The following is an 18,929-nucleotide window of genomic DNA, read 5'->3' on the forward strand; positions in this document are numbered from 1 at the left end:
CTTTTGGATAGCTTGAATAATAATTTGATCTTAAAATATAAGTATAGAATAATAAAACTCATTTCTAAGATATCCCTGGAGAATCTCCAACCTCCTCAATAAGGGGAATTCTCAAGGCCACTGAAGTGTGTATAGCCTATTAAAAGATTATTTTGAGGAATAATCTCCAATTAGGTTACATTTTGTTTGTTTGGGTAGTGTTTGATGAATAATTTTAATTATTTTACTGTCACCTATTTCGTTCAAATTGTAGGATAAAAAACAAAACTGAATTATGACTTCTACTCATTTGGAATTTAGTCACAAACCACTTTTATTCTTTTGTTTCCCGATTTGTTCCTTTTGTCTTCTCTAGATAACGTCCTGAGGCAAGTGACTGACTTTTTAATCCTTTCACATCACGGAATCTTGCAGAGGACTTTCTATAGAAGAGATTCAATGAAAACTTGAGGTGAATCAAGTTAACATATTCAGTATTTTCAAACATAAAGAAAAACATACATGTATACACACACACACGCATGCATGCTCGCACACATGCACACTAAGAATGAATTCATATACCTTTGGTATACTCCAAGTTCTTACCATAAGTAAACTTTCCAAAAGTCGCCCAAGAAATTATTTACAAAGGCTGGTGACATAATAAATATTAATTATTAAAGCGAATAGCTTCTAAAATTTGTAATTCCATTAAAAGTACATATACAGAATATCTTTAGGTCCTAATTTGATGTCCAGCTGCTAACGTCTTGCTTTGTGCTGGGTGTGATAGAGGAAACGGTATGGATATGATCTGAATATGATATGATATGAGTTATATGATACGATGGAGGAAACAATATGGATACGATCTGAATATGATGTGTGTTATACGATATGATAGAGGAAACGATATGGATATGATCTGAATATTATATGTTATGAGTTATACGATATGATAGAGGAAACAATATGGAGATGGATATGATAGAGGAGGAAGTTCATCTCTACTTTTTTTTTTCTTGCCTTAGAGAGGGGTAGTTATATGCAGAGGGAAGGAAAAGAACATAAGTTAAAACAAAACAACTCTAACCCCTCCCCTGCAAAATAAAACCTCCAAGACCAATTTCCCTCAGTAATATCTTTTCTGTTGTTAAATTCATGAAAGGAGAGATACTTAGTACATACAGTGTCTGAAGAGTCAAGCTATTTTTTTTCAATTCTTGAAAATATCTGCGGCCATTTCTATGATCAGTTATGAAAATGTGCATCAAGTCTTTGTTTTTTAGGTGATTTTGTGAGCATTTAAGGAAGAAGGTCAACAGATGCTGAAAGCTCACTAGGAGATAATCTAGTTCAGTATTTATTTTTACTGGATATATTAGCTATTAATTACCTTACTTTCTAATGTGTGAAAGCATGATTAAGAATGTTATGGAGTCACCTCTTGGAATTAAGTCGTGCTCTACAAGAGTCAATACATAGACTGACTTTTTATCACGGACTCACATTCCATCATCTTTTAGAGGTACTACTACAATTCTGAGCTCTGTTTAGGGAGAAGCAATATAAATACTTATATTAGCACATTAGCTAATATATTGTTGACTTTTTCTATATGACCCTGACCACAGGGCCTCATCATTCACTGTAATTCAGATGAATATAACCTAGTTGATTATGGAATGGAATGTTTGTTCTCCTTATTGTTATTGATCTTTCATAACTGGAAGAGACATTATCTGTGTTTTTAAAAGATTGTTTAATATATATTTACAATATTGATTATAGCTGAAAATTGTTTATACAATATGTCACAAAGGTAATTAAAGTAGCTATTCATATTATTGCAGTATGGGACTAGCAGTATTTCTGAGGGTTTAATATATGTTTGCCTTAAAGTACAAACATTAGATATCAGAAAAACCAGATTCAGAATCATTGGTTAATACTCTTTAAAATGTATAGTTTCTTAGGCACTGTGGCTGGTATAATTTTTGTAAAATACCCTAGAGTCAGACAAAGCCAGGATGTCACTCAAAATCCAATAGGAACTAATTTTAAATATACATAAAATCTGTGGTGCTGCCAGGCCAGAAAAAAGAAGCATAGAATATGGAATTCCATCTACATAGTTCAGATGGTAAAATACAAAATTCGGAGGCATTGCATGACTATTCAGGGGCATGTCATTTTGGTGCCCTCAGAGACAGATCTGAAGAAAATACAGGGTCTTAAGAGAGCCAAAGAAATGCAAAATCAGAAGAAGGTTAAAGTTAAATGAGTATGTAGATAACTGAAGTCCAGTGGACGAATACAAATGTGTAACTTGGATTTAGGGAATGAGGATTGTAAAACCACACACCTTTGTAACTTTGTAACTAGTGAGCATTTAAGTAATTTCCAGTTTTGTCTTGGGAGAAAAAAAAGGGAATGAAACTCACTTTCCTGCCAAATCTTTCTTTATATACAGCCTCATTTTTCAGACATGAAAATTCTAATTTGCTTGGGAAAGCGTACTGGCCACTTTATTGGGTAAATGTGTTTTATGAAAGCTTAATATGATAAAGCAAATCAAACATCCAGTATGAATACTTTTATGTTAAGGAAAAAAAATCTGTGTACTTTTGGTAAATTAAAGTGCTCGTACTGTTTATTTTTGTTATAGTATCTAACTTGTAATTTCAATTTAAAATGTTTAAGGAAGAAATTAATTATAGGTTGAGATTTTAATTTGAAAATAAGACTATAAGTCTACTGTTTGAGAACAACATGAGAATAATTTTGAGTTTAATATTTACTATACTTATAAGTACAATTTAATAGGTATAAAAGAAATACTTAAGAATTTGTGAGAGTTTTGTTTGTTAGAAGAGTTTTTGCCACCCTTTTCCATTTTGTGCACATATAGACACAAGGGCTCCAGGCATTCAAGATCCCACCCAGCCATCCTGAGGTCAGAGGAAATAAATAAGCTTTGTAATCCCTGCACAGCACACCAATATGCTTTCACATCTGCATTGAGAATGCTCTCAGTGAGATAGTTAAGTTATGGATAAAAACTGAATATTTAAAATTATAAATGTAGATTAAGTGTTTTGGTTAGATACAGTTATAAATTAGGCAAAATACTGATCAAAGGCCATCTTTAAAGTGATTGTTACATGTTAACTGGATTCATAATTAGAGAAAAAGATTGCAAATTGACTTGAAAAGTTTAATGGGTGACTTAGGTGGCAGATTAGGGATCAAAAGTACTTTCCTGCCTGAAATAACTAAAAAACCAGGCAAGCAATGTGAAACAACAGTTTTAAAGAAATTGATCATTAGGCAATGAAGGACAGTGAGCCCTGAGACGAGAAACAAATGAGGTGAGCCTTTTGATTACTCCAGCCTACTTCCAGGAGACAGTTTCCAGGTTGTACCATGGAAAGTACATTCCAGACTTTTTCCTGGGTTAAGGAGACATAACTGGGAGTCCAGGGAGGCCAAAGCAGCTACATTTTGCAGAGCAGAATACCAGAGAAAGGAGAGCTCCCTGGAGGAACAACCAGAACCCTGAGAGGTACTCCCTGAGAGGTACTCCCTGGAGTTTTCAGCTGAGGTCTGATCAGCACACATGTGTGCAGAAACTATTCAAGGCTGAGGAAGAAACATCTGAAAAAATTAGAGGAAATAATACTTGGAACTCACACAGGGTCTCGAACAGTACTGGTCCCAACAGCCAGAGTGGAAAGCTTTGCAAATCACAGGACATGGGGTAGATCACTAAGACGGTTCTTACATGAGTAGTGGGGGAAAATTCACCCTAGACCATACCCTGATCCTGCCAAACAAACCTTACGCAGATCTAAAAGGATCAGACTGCTTTCAGGTTACCTAGTGGTTTGCCATAACAAAGCTCAAGAATTGTATTGGGATGCAAACATATTAAACATTCCCCAAGGTAAAATGTACAATTTCTGGTATCTGATCAAAAGTCACCACACATGCAAATAAGCAGGAAAATACTAACCATGATGAGAAGAAAACTCAATCAAAACTTATCCAGAATGGCATAGATAAACTATTAGATAAGGAACAAGAAAGCAATTTACAAAAATTAAATTGATTCCTGATAAAAACCCTCAACGAATTAAAAATTGAAGAAAATCTTCTCATTTTGATAAGGGATATATTTGAAAAATCTACAACTAATAACCTATTTTTTTAATGTACAGAAACTTTGAACTGATATTTCAGTAAAGATGAGATGCAGTTGTCAAATAAGTGCATGAAAGTCTCCACATTAGTAGTCAGAGTGAATTGCAAATTGAAAGCACAATGAGAAACTTCTACATGCTTATTGGAATTAAAACTAGTCTAAAATTAAAAAGATTGACCGTACCAAGCATTGATAAGGATATGAGGCAGAGGGACCCTTGCATACTAAGTGGGGATGTGAAATGGTACAACCACTTTGGAAAACAATTTGTCATTTTCATAAAAATATTAAACATATCCTATTTACCACATGACTGCTGTTACCACTTTTACGTATTTCTGCAAAAGAAATGAAAGCATATGTACATGCAAAGACTTGTACAAAAATGTTTATATCAGCTTAATTGGTAATAACCAAAATCTGGGAACAATCCGAAAGTCCATCAATAGGCAAGTGCATAAACCGATTGTGGTATATTCAGACAATGTAATAATACTACCCAGCAATAAAAGGAATGAACTATTAATATATACATAACACGAATGAGTCTCAAGATAATTATTCTGAATGAAAATAGCCAAATAGGGCTTCCCTGGTGGCGCAGTGGTTGGGAGTCCGCCCGCCAGCGCAGGGGACACGGGTTTGTGCCTCGGTCCGGGAGGATCCCACGTGCCGCGGAGCGGCTGGGCCTGCGCGTCTGGAGCCTGTGCTCCGCAGCGGGAGAGGTCACAGCAGTGAGAGGCCCGCGTACCGCAAAAAAAAAAAAAAAAAGAAAAAAGCCAAATATTTCTCCCTTTAAAAAACAAAAACTCCAAGAACCTGTTCCATATATCATTCCATTCATATAAAATTCTACAAATGTAACTAATATCTAGTCACTGAAAGCAAATCAGTAATTGCCTAGAATGGGAGGTAAGGTGTAGAGAGGGGGAGGAAAGGAGAATTACAAATGTGAATGGGAAATTTGGGGGGGGTGATGAATGTATTATTATCTTGATTGTGGTGATAGCTACATGGGAGTACTTATCAAATATACAATTTAAACATACAGAATTTATTACATGTCAATTATATTTCAGTAAAGCTATGTAGAAAGTCAAGAGAAATCTGCATTTCTGAATTCATTACTTTAATAAATTGATTTTTAATTATAAAAGTATTTGTAAATTCTTCTCTATAAATACAAGCTCTCAAGTGCATTAAAAAAATTGATGCTGTCAGATGTAAACCAGCCCAATTAAAACTCTTGGTTGTGGGGTTCAGAAATTTCTACAACTTTAATAACAGTCCCAGTTGAGTCTTACGCACATAAGCTTTGAGAATCATGCCTTAAAATGGTCAGAAACCTTACAGATTTTACATTTGGCACAAATCATTGAGCATCTTTTAATTCCCTGAACAATTTCATAATTTTAGCTTAGAAGTTTTCCAAAGGATGAAAAATAATTGAATTGTTTGGCCAGGAAGATGATAAAATGTATTCAAGGATAACTAAGCCATAAACTTGCTTGTTATTTTATACAATTATACATGCTGGAAAAACATTAGAAACAATTACATAAGAAACCCACCATTGGGGTTCTGTGTGGCAACTCTGGAGTGGTGTGGAAGTACTACTTTTGGAGTTTCTCTCATTAATACACGAGGGTATAGTAGAAAGGGAAATGGTTAGGAGCAGAGAAGATACATAGGCTGTCTCCTTTGTATTTCTGCTTACCGATTGAATGCCCTTGAGAAGAACAGGGGGGTGAAGTGTTTGAAAAGAGGAATTTGGGGGAGAGATGTTAGTGGAGGATACAGAGAAGTGTCAAGAGGAGAGCAACGAGAACAGGATATCACAGTGCCAAAAGAGGAGTCTTGTTGAATGTATAAGGAGCACTGGTATGTGGTTATAATAGGATTTATTGTGTATATAGTTTTCTTTTTTTTTCTGCCAGGAAAACCGACTGAATCATAATTATCTCAATAACTTGGGAGATTCTTACTTTTGAAGTTAATAAAATAATTCTCATCATTATGTACGTTTTCATTTTTTATTATTTTTTGAATGAATCTAGGATGGCAAGAACATTCTCTTTAGTGGGATTCTGATGGTTATTAATCCTCAGTATTCCTCATTGCCTAGGTCTGAATGGGATGTACATCATTTTCCTAAATCACAGAGCTGTCTCTCAAAGTCCTGATTTTCATTCAGAGTGGTAACTGGCAGGACGTGGATTCTGGAATTGTTTACAGATTCTCTCTGTTGAATAATTGTTATTGAATATGTAGTAGGGACTTTGCAATCAGGCTAATTCAATGAAGGGTGTTTCTTTCTTCTGAAATGGGATTAAAGCTTGTAAGAATTCATTAATGTAATGCATGTAAAGCACTTCACCATTGCTTGGAACATAGTGATTGTCTAATAACTATTAGCTATTAGAAATAGTATGGAGGCAACATGGCATAGTTGAAAGTCACTAAATTATGAAGCTGGAGACCAAAATGCTAATAGCCTAAGTACAGACATTTGGGAAAATTTATCCCACTCAGGGTTTCTTTACTTAATCTATCAAATGGATTAATATAATCTCTGACTAGGAACTAGATCAGATGGACATGTTGAGGTCCTTTCCAGGAGTAGGTTCTGTTCTACCAAAAGAGGACCCCAAATAACAAAATGAAACGTCCTGAGGGATTAGATAGAGACATACTTGGAAAAGCTACATGAAGACGACATTCACAAGATACATCTTAGAGGTGTTGATTCTGTTGATGCTACTGAGTTGCGGTTTGCTGCCTGTCCCCCCAATAATTCCCTTTTGAAACATTTTGTAATAAGACAGGGTCACCATAGAGGCCAATAGAATGAGCAACACTTCGCTGTGCGAGGAGCTGAAAGAAGAAAAGTAATGAGTTGAGGAGAACTGCTAAACAGATTGAGTACCAAGGTTGCTGATCCATTCCTGATGCCAATTAACCTTAATTTGTCTAGAGGCTCAGCAACACCAAATGAATATAACTGGCCAATTAGCAGACCAGCAACATGAGTTCAGCTCACCAAAGGCTGTTTATCACTGGACATGATGAGGGCTCACCTGCTAATTCTATGGTGTCAGGGCACGGCTCTGTCTTGTAGAGCTCCTTAACTTGGGAGTTATAGAATGTACACATTCTGAGATACCGAGTGTAGGGATTGCAGGAGGAACGACCTGCACTTCATCGGGAGATTTTATTAGTAAGTACAACTGCAGCTACTTACAAGCAAATATTAATAAGACTACCGCTTAAGCCCGTGAGGTTTAGACTATGATTCCTTGCCACATACAGTTCTTAGAAGGGACTCAGTGTTCAACAAATGCTAATGAATATGCTTCTTTCATTTTTAAACTTTACCAAGTATTTCCTTAGTGCATATCCATTGCTCTTGCCAAAAATCCTTTCTACCTACTAGGGTAAAAATATGATATATTGTATTTTAAACAGGATTTTTGAAACACAGACCCACAGACTTGTTGAAGGTAACATCATTTCCTTCCTGGACAGCCATCATCTGATGTCTTGTTTAAAGGTGAAACCCTTTGGTCACTATCAGAAGAAACTGCAATAAAATCTATCTCATGTCATTACTGGTTAATAAATTTGAATTTACCATGTCCAAAATTATTTATACAAATTCCCTAATAGGCAGAAGTAGCAACATGCTGTTGATTCTTTATGAAAATTATGCAGAAAGTGGACTTGGGTTCTTACTAGGACAGGAGGCGACCTGGTGAGGTCTTAAAATGAAGCCGGGAAGCAGCAACTAATTTCAGCTCTGATAATAACTTGATTGTGGCCTCAGGCCACTCATTTAAATTCAGGAAGCCTCCAGTTTTGTCATGGTGATAATAATGTATGTCTACTTCCCACATGTGTTGTGGAGATTAATTATTTAATGTTTGCCAACTGCTTTGAAGATGAAGACTAAAGACTAGATGCTAAGTTTATTACTTGGAATAGGATATATCAGGAAACTGCATTCTTTATCAACTGTGAGCGCTGGTGTGCAGAAAGGGGAGTTTGAAGGGAGACCAGGTGAAAGTGTGAAAGAATTGAAGATGAAACAGCCACTTCTCAATGAATCAGGATTTCTTTTTCTGCCCTCTACTTTTGAAGAAATGTGTTTGACAGCCAAGCACAACAGGAATGTATTTAAAAGTTTGTCTAGAAAATATCTCCAGCACCAAAGCAGTGTCAGTTTGATTTTCTACCATACCTACATTAACTGCACAATGAGAGTTCATTGTCTAAATAATAGCTCTTAGGCAACAAGAATTTCCCACCACAAAGAATTTACTGTTTTATGTTGAATCTACTTTTGAAGTAAGAATTTGGACACATTAAAATTGTTGGTTTGAGCATAGTTTTAAATTAAGCAACAAATAATATTATGATTTCTGAAAGTGGTAGAAACCAAAACGATTTTCTAGCTAAGTATAATGAAACAGAAAATCATAAAGATCATTTCAATCTCTCATGTCCATCTATTTCTTAAGCATTTAAGTGTGCAAAGAGTTTACTCTAATTAATAGATGAGTGTTCATGAAATCTCTATTCTATTGGAAGGATTCTATGGAGGCAAATGTAAGGTTAGCTATTGTTCAGGCTAAAGCAGCACTGTGTTTTAGCTATCATGAGTCAATAGCCACAGACTGAGTGACCAAACCCTTTAAAAATTTTAATTTCTTATACTTGTGAGTTTTGGACCGCTATTAGAAAAATCATAGAAATATGGAAAAATAATGTTACAATTCTCCATCTTGCAAATGAAGAAACCAAGACCCTGAGGTTGAAATGACTATACCAAGTTTCCATTGATAGTTGATAGCTGAACAAATACCCTAATATGTATACTTTTTTCTTCCACATTGAATCCAATGAATGAATTACATTCTAATAATTAAAAATATGATAGAAAAAATTTACATTATGTATGTGTATGCCTCCCAGGTGATGATCTTTGTTCACGGGGAACACAATGTAGTTTTGCCAAACCATTTTTCATAGAAAGTTGAACACATTCTGTTCTTCTACAGAAGTTTCCAGTACCTGAATCCCAAGAACTGAAAATGAAGACACCTTGTGCTGTTTACAGGCCCAGGTGGTGCTTTTAAGATATTTGGCTCCTATACTTACTCTGCTAAAACTTTTATATATCATTTAACCCCCAAATGCCCTATGAAGTAGGTACTATTTTCTCCCCAAATGACTTGCACAAGATCATAAACAAGCATGAGAGGTATAATTTTAAGTTATAAATTTTAATTTATAAATTTAGATAAATTACGTCTTTCTGACTCTAAACTATTTGATGTGGAATTAATTGAGATTAATCAATTTAAATTAATTGAAACTAAATGTCAGCAACTGAAAAAGGAGAGGTGTAAAGGGGAATATGAGCGATGATAACCAATCACTAGGTTCTATCAATCAGTTCACACTTCTATGTGTACCTAAAATACCAATAAAATACAAATAAAAATAAGGTTATATATTTAAAAATCCATAAGATTTTGTTCTATTTTTACTCTCATGACTTCCAAAGCATCTGTTCAGGTACACTTAAGTATGAACACAACAAATTATAATTTATATACAATTCTAATTATACTTTGGACCTTGATTGAATTGGACCCTCAACATTTAGTCACTCAGCTCATCTTTGCACCCTCTTTTTTCATTTCCTAGTTCTACATTGCTGTCTTCTGTGGTGTGCCTTTAAGTGATACCATGGTTGTATTGGGCTTGATATTTTAATTCACATGCTTAGCCTCTTTGTCTGGATCTACTCAAAGTTCAGTCTTATAGGGAGGAAATTTCAGCGCAACATTTGTGACTCTTCTATTTCTTTTTAGCTAAAGCATGGTCTTTAGAAAGTTGTTTCTTTCATGTGTGTATTTTCTTATTTATTTTCCACTATGAGAAAGAATGACTTTTCTGAAGTCATGTGGTGAGAACAAGGCTCTTTCTCGCTTTTGGCCGAAAGAGAAAAATCTTCCTGTTTGAGGGTCACCTGAAAACATCTCCCTAACTTTATGTTCACTTTCCATATTTTTCTATATTCTCCTGGATGTCACAACCTTGAATTTAGAAAATTTCTGTTTCACACCAAATTATGTGTTTCTACTAAAAGAATACAGGAAAGGAATATGACAGAACAATGAAAATATTTTAGAGAACAGTTCTTTGAATTATTTGTTTGGCCCAATTGCTTTTAAATTATAAAGTTATAGAATAATAGACACAGCTATACTGTTTATGGCATATTTCCACTCTGTGTTACAGTAATGACGATAATACTCCAGTTAATAATTGTACTATTATTTTAGATTAACTAAAAATTTAAACATATGCTATATCATTTACTCTTTACAGTAATCATTTGGGTTTAGGATTCTTTACATTTAATAATAACAATAAAAAGAAGGGTTCAAAAATCATAGCTGTTGGTATATAAACAATGTTCATAATGGTGATAACGATGATTACAATAGTAATTTGAGTGCAATGTTCCAGTCCACAGCTCAGTTAATTCTAACAATTATACGACAGAAATTTATCACTGTTCATTTTACAGTGGAATAAATGAAGTTCTGAATGTCAAAGCTCACACAATTGTTAATTCATAGAGCTGGATTTAAATGCAGGTCTCTCTGAAATGGTGTGGAAGTTACACCCACGTTTCAGACTGCAAGTTTTTACACTATCCACCACACTGTTCTGTATTTTCTGTTTATACCACAAACATTATGTGATTTATTGACTCTACTGTGAGTCACCTTTTACGTGTATTCATCTCCTCTTTCAAATGAGACTGTTCACCTTTGTATCTTCACAGTTCCTAAGGTGTTATCATTAACAGTATTAAAAAATATGATTCTAGGCACTTTGGGAAAATCCAGTGGAAGCAAAGATCTGATCATCTTGTAATAGAAATAAACCGTTATACACTTAGCTGAAATCAAGGTAAAGGTAAAGATACGATAATATTAGCTGAAGCCGCTGTCACTACAAATACCATGTGCTGCATTTTGTGATGTTTAATTTTATGTGTCAACTTGACTGGGCCGCAGAATTCCCAGATGTTTCATCAAACTTTATTCTGGGCGTGTCTGTGAAGATGTTGGTGAATGACATTAATATTTGAATCAGTAGGTTGCGCATTGCTTTCCCCAATGAGGGTGGCCCTATCCAATCAGTTGAAGGCCCGAATAGGACAAAAAGGCCAACTGTTCCATGAGCAGGAGGAAACACCTGACTTCAGAGCTGAGACATCAGTCTTCTCCTGGCTTTGGACTCAACTGAAAATTCAGTTTTTCTTGGGTCTTGAACCTGCTGGTTTTTAGACTTCAACTCACACCTTCAGTTCTCCTGGTACTGAGGCCTTGGTACTCAGACTGGAATTACACATTGGCTCTCCTAGATTTCTAACTTTCCTAGCACAGGTCTTGGGATTTCTCAGCCTCCATAATCATGTGAGCCAATCCCTTATAATAAATCTCTTTATATATACATAAAATATATACATTTATAAACATATATAAACACACATGCATGTATAACAGAACCTATTGGCTGTGTGTCTAGAGAACCCTAACTAATGCAGATTCCTTCAACAAACATTAATTAAGCATTAACTCTGTTCACCTACTGCCTTAAACGTATCTCCTGAGTGTGTGCTGTGTGTAGGATTTGTGTTAGGTTCTAGAGAAAATATCCAAGTAAAAGCCATCCTCTCTGCTTTCAAAGGATATTATAGACCAAGTCAAGGGCACAGAACATACACATAAAATATAAGGAACCCCCTGTAGCACATGCTGAATGTCCAACAAGTAAAACCTGCAGTAAATACTATTAGAATCTTGAGGAGATATTGCTCGCTTCGTGGATAGGGCGGCCATCCATCCCAGTTTAGCAGGGACAGTCCAGTTTATGCCTTTGTCTCAGCCCTATTAATTATTGCCGCATTTCACTCTCAACATTGTTCCAGTTAAACAATAAACTATAAGGTCACCTTACTCACAGATGGGATAGAAGGAAAGCTTTCTTTAAAAGGTAAATTGTGGACCATGTCTTAAAAAAAGTGACAGACATGAATCATAGATCCGGCGTTGTGAAATGTGTCTTTTATCATTTCCTTAAATTTCCAGCCATCGATTGCTTCAATCCCACTGTCCGCCTTCATTCTAGAAAGTCCTATGAGAAAATAAGACATATTTTACAGGAAGAGAACAGAATGTTTCACTGATATCTCCGCTCTCCTTCTCCGGGAGGATGGCAGGCAGTTCCAGTTCAGCATCACTGTGCCAGTGTGTGTGGTAGGGAGGCATGGGGTGCCATAAGCTCCTTCATTTTTACAGCTGCTAAAGCAATTACTAGCTAGGAATTAATGTTAACCAGAGCAAATTAGGTAAAAAGTCACTTCCATTCACTCAGAATAATTGCCTGCTAAATTAAAATTGGCTCACATTTGAGGAATAATGTAAAACTGTCTTCAGTGGACATATTTGAGTGCTTATATTTGATGAACAAGGGAAGCATTTGGGGAATGCTAATATAACATTTAAATATGTTTTACATGAAAATCACGTTAAACTTTTCAGAGCAAGATAAAGATGCAACCCTTGGCAAATAATGCCACACCCTCTGCTAGAACTTCTGCCTTAGTGTTCAGCAGAAGCAGACTTTTCAGAATAAAAAGAAGCAGTGGTCAAAGGTGCAAGTTTCATAAGGGGAAGTGATGTATTGTAGTCTTTATGATGACATTTATATAAATTAAAAATTTAGATTATATGCTTTCACAGTGAAAGGTCCACACTGTCTCCCAGATCGGTAGATGTCTGTTTTTGAATGTGAACACTTTGAGAACAAATGCCATACCATATTTATCTTGGTATCTCTCATTACATAATTGAGTGCCTGCTATATACTAGGTAGTTAAAAGCTGTTGGTTGAATTACCTTGACTGCACTATGCATTTTTTAAATTACTAGACTATGCACAAAAGTAGGTATATGTGATGACTGAGCTCTAAACTAAATTCCTAAGAATTTTCTATGCATATATTTGATATTGGGGCATGTGAATTATACTTTTGAATCATATACTTACTTATCATATACTTACGATTACCAAATGCACACCCAGAAGTGAATTAGGACACATTTAGCAGAATTATTAAAGACTAATTAATGGAAAGTAAGTCACTGGGAAACTTCTCAGCACTTTAAAGAGTTCTGCCGTTGAAGCCCTAGGACAATCCTGATCTTAAGTGGTTGTATGGTCCTATCAGGAATGACAACATTTCTGGATGTTTGTAAATTTTGCTTGCCTATCAATGCCTGAATCAGTCAGTCTAAAGATTACTTACTAACACTTTTTAAAAAATCACAGCATGTTTTAATAACAATGAGTGGATTCACAGGCAAAAGTCTTAGGTTAAAGTCCCGGTTCTGCCATTGATATGCTGTGTGAGCTTAGTCATATAATTTAACCTCTCTGAACCTCAGTGTGCTCACCTCCAATATGTCACTGAGGTTGAGGGTTGCTCTATGGATCTCTATATCCTGCACAAATAATAAGTCCAGAAATTTCAGGAATATGGACACTGAGTGATCAGACGGAAACAGCATCTGTGACATCTTTCAGTAATATATGGTTGAAGAAAATGAAACAGATGTACTGTTCAAATATTTAAATGACAGTTCATATTTTAAAGTGATTTGAAAAGATTGGAATGCAATTTTTATAATAACAGTTTTTTAGTTTTTAACCTTTGTTAAATTAGAAATCCAGAAATGTAAAAAAGATTACAGAAAGGAATGAATAAGACTTAGAGGAAGAAGTTGGAGGCTAAAAATCTAGAGTAATTTACTTGTCTATAGTAAGAGGATAAACTAAATGATAGCCATGGATTAATTTGAAAATCTTTTCCTAGGATGAACCTGCAGATTGAATTATTGAACACCTAGTTTGACAGTATATTTTTTAAATTAATTTTTATTGGGGTATAGTTGATCTACAATGTTGTATTAGCTTCTACTGCCCAGCAAAATGAATCAGCCATACATATACATATATCCCCTCCGTTTTGGATTTCCCTCCACATTTAGGACACCACAGTGCCTTAAGTAGAGTTCCCTGTGCTATACAGTATGTTTCCCTCAGTTGTCTGTTTTATACATTGGCAGTATATTACGAAGAAATACAGCAGAGAATTGACAAACATGCACATCACTTTGTGCTGTCATGGCACATTATATAACAGTAACTCTTGGCCTTTTTTTGGATAAAAAAACTTTTTTAAGACTATGATCAAAGTTACTAACCAGTACATTAATCAGCTTTTGCTAGATAATGCTATGTAACAAACACCTCCCAGATTTTAGGGATTTATAGCGCAAAAAACATTTATTTCTTGCTCAAGTGTCATAAAGTTTGTAGGGCTACTCTGATTGTGATCCAGGCTGGTGACCAATGGTAAGTCTGCAATAACACACCTTTTCATTTCTGGACCCAGGCTGAAGGATCTGCCCTTAATTGGGGCATGCTATTCTCATAGCATAAGATAGTAACACAAGAGAGCCTGAAACAGACTTTAAAATAATTTTAAACCTTCTGCTTAACATGATTAACAGCACATCTACTCACATATCCCATTCGAGAGTATATCACCTGGTCAAGCCCAAAATCAGTAAGGCAGAGATATATATATTCTTCCCACATAATTTATTGGCAAGTCATATGACACAGGGCAGGTGTTAACCTACTGTTGTGGATGGCAGTGAGGTTTAAATATTGGGAACGATAGTCTACCTTTATTGCCATAGGAAAATGTAACTGCAAGGAAATATTGAAAATTTCTAGGGGTTCCAAGTCATAGTTTATGTCTCCTGGACAAATAGCCAAATAGCAAGGTAGTACTTTTCTTCTCAAACAGTTTAACATGTTTGGCACATAGTCTTGAAAAAAATTACATCCGGTAGGACTTTCCAAAAAACACATTTTTTTCCTCACAACTTACTTACTGAATTGTATTCATAAACATTTCCATGGAAAATATTGGTTCTTTGAATGAGAGATCTAGATGTAAAGTAGGGAAAGGACAATTGGATATACGTACTTGAAAAATTCTTGAGTAGCAATGATATCTTAATTTAATCTTTGAAGGTGAGTTGTGAATATTTTGTTCACATTGTTTCTCTAGTAAACATGAAAGGGTGGTGCAGTAATCAGCAGGTTAGTATGAGCTAACAGAACTTGGATTAGCCCCGGGTCTCACTAACTTCAAAGCTTGCCAGACTTTTAAAAAATCATATTCTCTGTGAAGGGAGGAATGCAGTGATTCTATGCAGAGCTGGGGAGGGGGGAGTGGAAAAATCGAACAAACAAGAAATAGTTAAATAATTTGGAAACTCAATAGCAGTAATTCCTGTTAATAGAGGTCATAGCTGGAGTTAAAGGCTTAACATTTCCAGAAGACGAAGAGTGCCTGGTAGGTACCAAGCCATGCCTCCAACATGGTTTACTTACTCCAGCAGTAAGTAAACAACACTTAACCACATTCATCTTGAAGTTATGTCTACACTATGAAGTGCAAATCGAAAAATGACTATTTTGCAGATGTAAAGGTCAAAATAGAGCTCACATATAGAAATAGAAGAAAGGCAGATTTTGGCTTAATGCCAGCACTTGCTAATTTAATCTGTAACACTTGTATGTTCTTCCTCATTAGGAATGTCTTTACTATTTTCCAGAAAGCATTTGTTAATTAACTAGGTCGGTGTGATGATTTCTTAGACAACTTTTACTACTGAGATGATATGACTCACAATTTATCTCCGTTTTTTATTCCTTCCTACCTTCTTCCCTCCCTGCCTCCTCTCTCTCTCTCTCTATTCTCTCTCTCTTTTCTCTCTCTCCTTTTGTTTTTCTTTTGCTCTGTAAAAATTAACATACAGATGAAAATACATTTTTTCTCCTCTCTAAATTCATCTGTCATTTAGGTATATTTTAACCAGTTCTTTTTTTGTTTTTGTTTTTGTTTTTGTTTTTGCGGTACGCGGGCCCCTCAGTGTTGTGGCCTCTCCTGTTGCGGAGCACAGGCTCCAGACGCACAGGCTCAGCGGCCATGGCTCTTAAGATTCTTAAGAATGTGGTCTTCAAATAGCCTTTTGTTTTAACTATTAAGCTTTTCTCATTTCTTTTATACCAGCTGTATAGAGCGACATTTCTGCTTAAATAATTACTTTTAGAAATCTGTTTTAAGTCTCCAGTTTCTTATATGTGCAGTCATAAATTTAAACATTTATTTATAGAAAAATAATTCTATTTGAGTTTGTGTTCGAATGAACACAGAAGCAAGAGAATTTCCAAATCTTATTGTTTTGACGATAATACCAGATGGGTCTTTACTTCAAGGCTAAAGAAAACTTCATGCTTTAGCAATATGGCTTTCACCTTGAATCATAATATTTTCCAATGGACTTGATAATATAATGAGCTCGATTACTTTAACCCAACCATGGTATAAGATGCAGTTTATTTTTCTTCCACTGTGACAGTTTTATTATATAAACAGCTCATAAGTACCTTAGGAAAATAATAACTTACAGGATTCTTAAGAAATGTGTAAATCATTTTAAACTATAGTCGTTGTATACAAATCTTTAAAGGACTGTTTTTCATGGCTAAATGAATATTCTACTCAATAATAAGTTGCCTTATTGTTAACTGCATGGACCACCAATTTAAAGGACTTAGAAATACATAAAATATACTTAAGAGGAAAAGATTCTGAACATTTTTGATATCAAAACACACCTAAAGGACCTTAAAATTAACATTAAAGGGTTCTATAAAAACATATTCTGTTTCTTTCTAGTTATTTATATTCTTGAAAAAATGAGTTTCTATACTTCGACCACGAATGTGGACATTTTTTCTTTTGGTCTTTCTCTCCAGTATTGATATCTCACAACATTCTCAGCTCCTCCAAGAACTTGATCCAAACCTCAACATCTCAAATTCTATTTTCCATCTTTCTCCTTTGGTATAAAGTGTGGCAAATATAAATGCCTCCATGGCCATGCAGGCAAGAGAATGCATTAGGGAAAATACAATAGGGAGTAGGGGAGGTGGTGGTGACATGGGAGCTTGCTTGTCCTGCCTGAACAGGGCTGTGACTACTCAGTTCCATCTGACTGTCACCATGTAGGAAAGAAGACGTTTGTTGTAAGATAATCAAATTTTCAAAAGAAACCACAGAAAGGGAATTTTATGTAAAACTCCTGAAATAATAAATATTGTCCACTAACATTCCTCTCTTTTTATCTTAGTTATAAAACTAAAGGAAATACATTGAAGGCAAACTCCAACTGCCAGTCTGAGATATCTATTTTATACCCACACTTCTATATACCTGCTCAGAGTTCTAGTATCTTAGATACTGTGTCTTATGATGACATTTAGGCAATGAGATGAACCAAGCATTCATGGTTATAATAACCTCAATCAGTGATTGCATATACAGCCCAATAAAAAATGGAACCATGTATATTATTTATTGAACAGAGATGTTCTGTAGTCTGAATAATACTGATTTGGAAATTATTGGAACTAAATTAGTCACATCGTATTCTCAGATATTTGTCAGTCTCTAAGAATTAGTGCAAATCACTTTCTCATTTTTTTAAAATAAATTTATTTATTTAGCTTTGAATGCGTTGGGTCTTCATTGCTGCGCACTTGCTTTCTCCAGTTGTGGCGAGCGGGGGCTACTCTTCATTGCGGCGCACAGGCTTCTCATTGCAATGGCTTCTCTTGTTGCAGAGCATGGGCTCTAGGCCCGTGGGCTCCAGTAGTTGTGGCACGTAAAGGGTACTAAAGCCATGGTAAGTTTTAAGAATCTTAATAATAATGTTGAATTTTTACATTACCCCTTTGCCATCAAATTATTTGAGTCATTAACAATAATATGCACAATAGCATATGATTTAAATGTATTTACAAATTTTGGACTTCTATTGGAATACACCAGGTTACATGCTAGATAAAATTTAAATTTTATGATTATTTAAAAATATTATTTTTTAATGTACCCATGGGTTGTCAAAATTTGAAGAATACATAGGACAGGGAACTTTGGGATCTAAGGAGAGCATGTAAACAGGCTTTGCATTGAAATCTTTGTTCATTGGTTAAACTTAGTTGATTACTTTCTGGGCTTGTAATGCTTAGTGAACAGGGAGTAATTTAGGGTCCTCGTAACACTTCTTTTTCTTCTTCAGAAGGATGAAATAGTAATATTTCTACATGTGTATTTGCAATGAAATGAACACAGGCCCAGGTTTAATTACAGGGTGTGTAAATTAGTAAGCAGGTTAAGTTGTGTCACATCCATATTTCATGAATTTGTTCACATTTCATATTTGTTCACAGATTTCACTTGCAGAAAAGAGTTTTTTGAGCAATGCAATCACTTTAGATATGACTCTCAATAGCCTTAAGAAAGTATGAAATGAGAAAGTACAGATCTGAAAAACAGGTGAAGGATTATGATTTAGTTTTCAGAAAACTCCTTTCTTTTATAAAGTTGACAACCTATACACACTTCTTATATAAATGACTTTCATCTTTGGAGTTGAACATTTACCTAAAGATGTGGGATTACTGGGCAGTGAGGAAAAGGACAGAAGATCTTAAAGCATTAGGAGTCACAGGA

This window comes from Neophocaena asiaeorientalis, unplaced genomic scaffold (genome assembly GCF_003031525.2).
Source record: "Neophocaena asiaeorientalis asiaeorientalis breed wild unplaced genomic scaffold, Neophocaena_asiaeorientalis_V1.1 scaffold39, whole genome shotgun sequence".
NCBI lineage: Eukaryota > Metazoa > Chordata > Mammalia > Artiodactyla > Phocoenidae > Neophocaena > Neophocaena asiaeorientalis.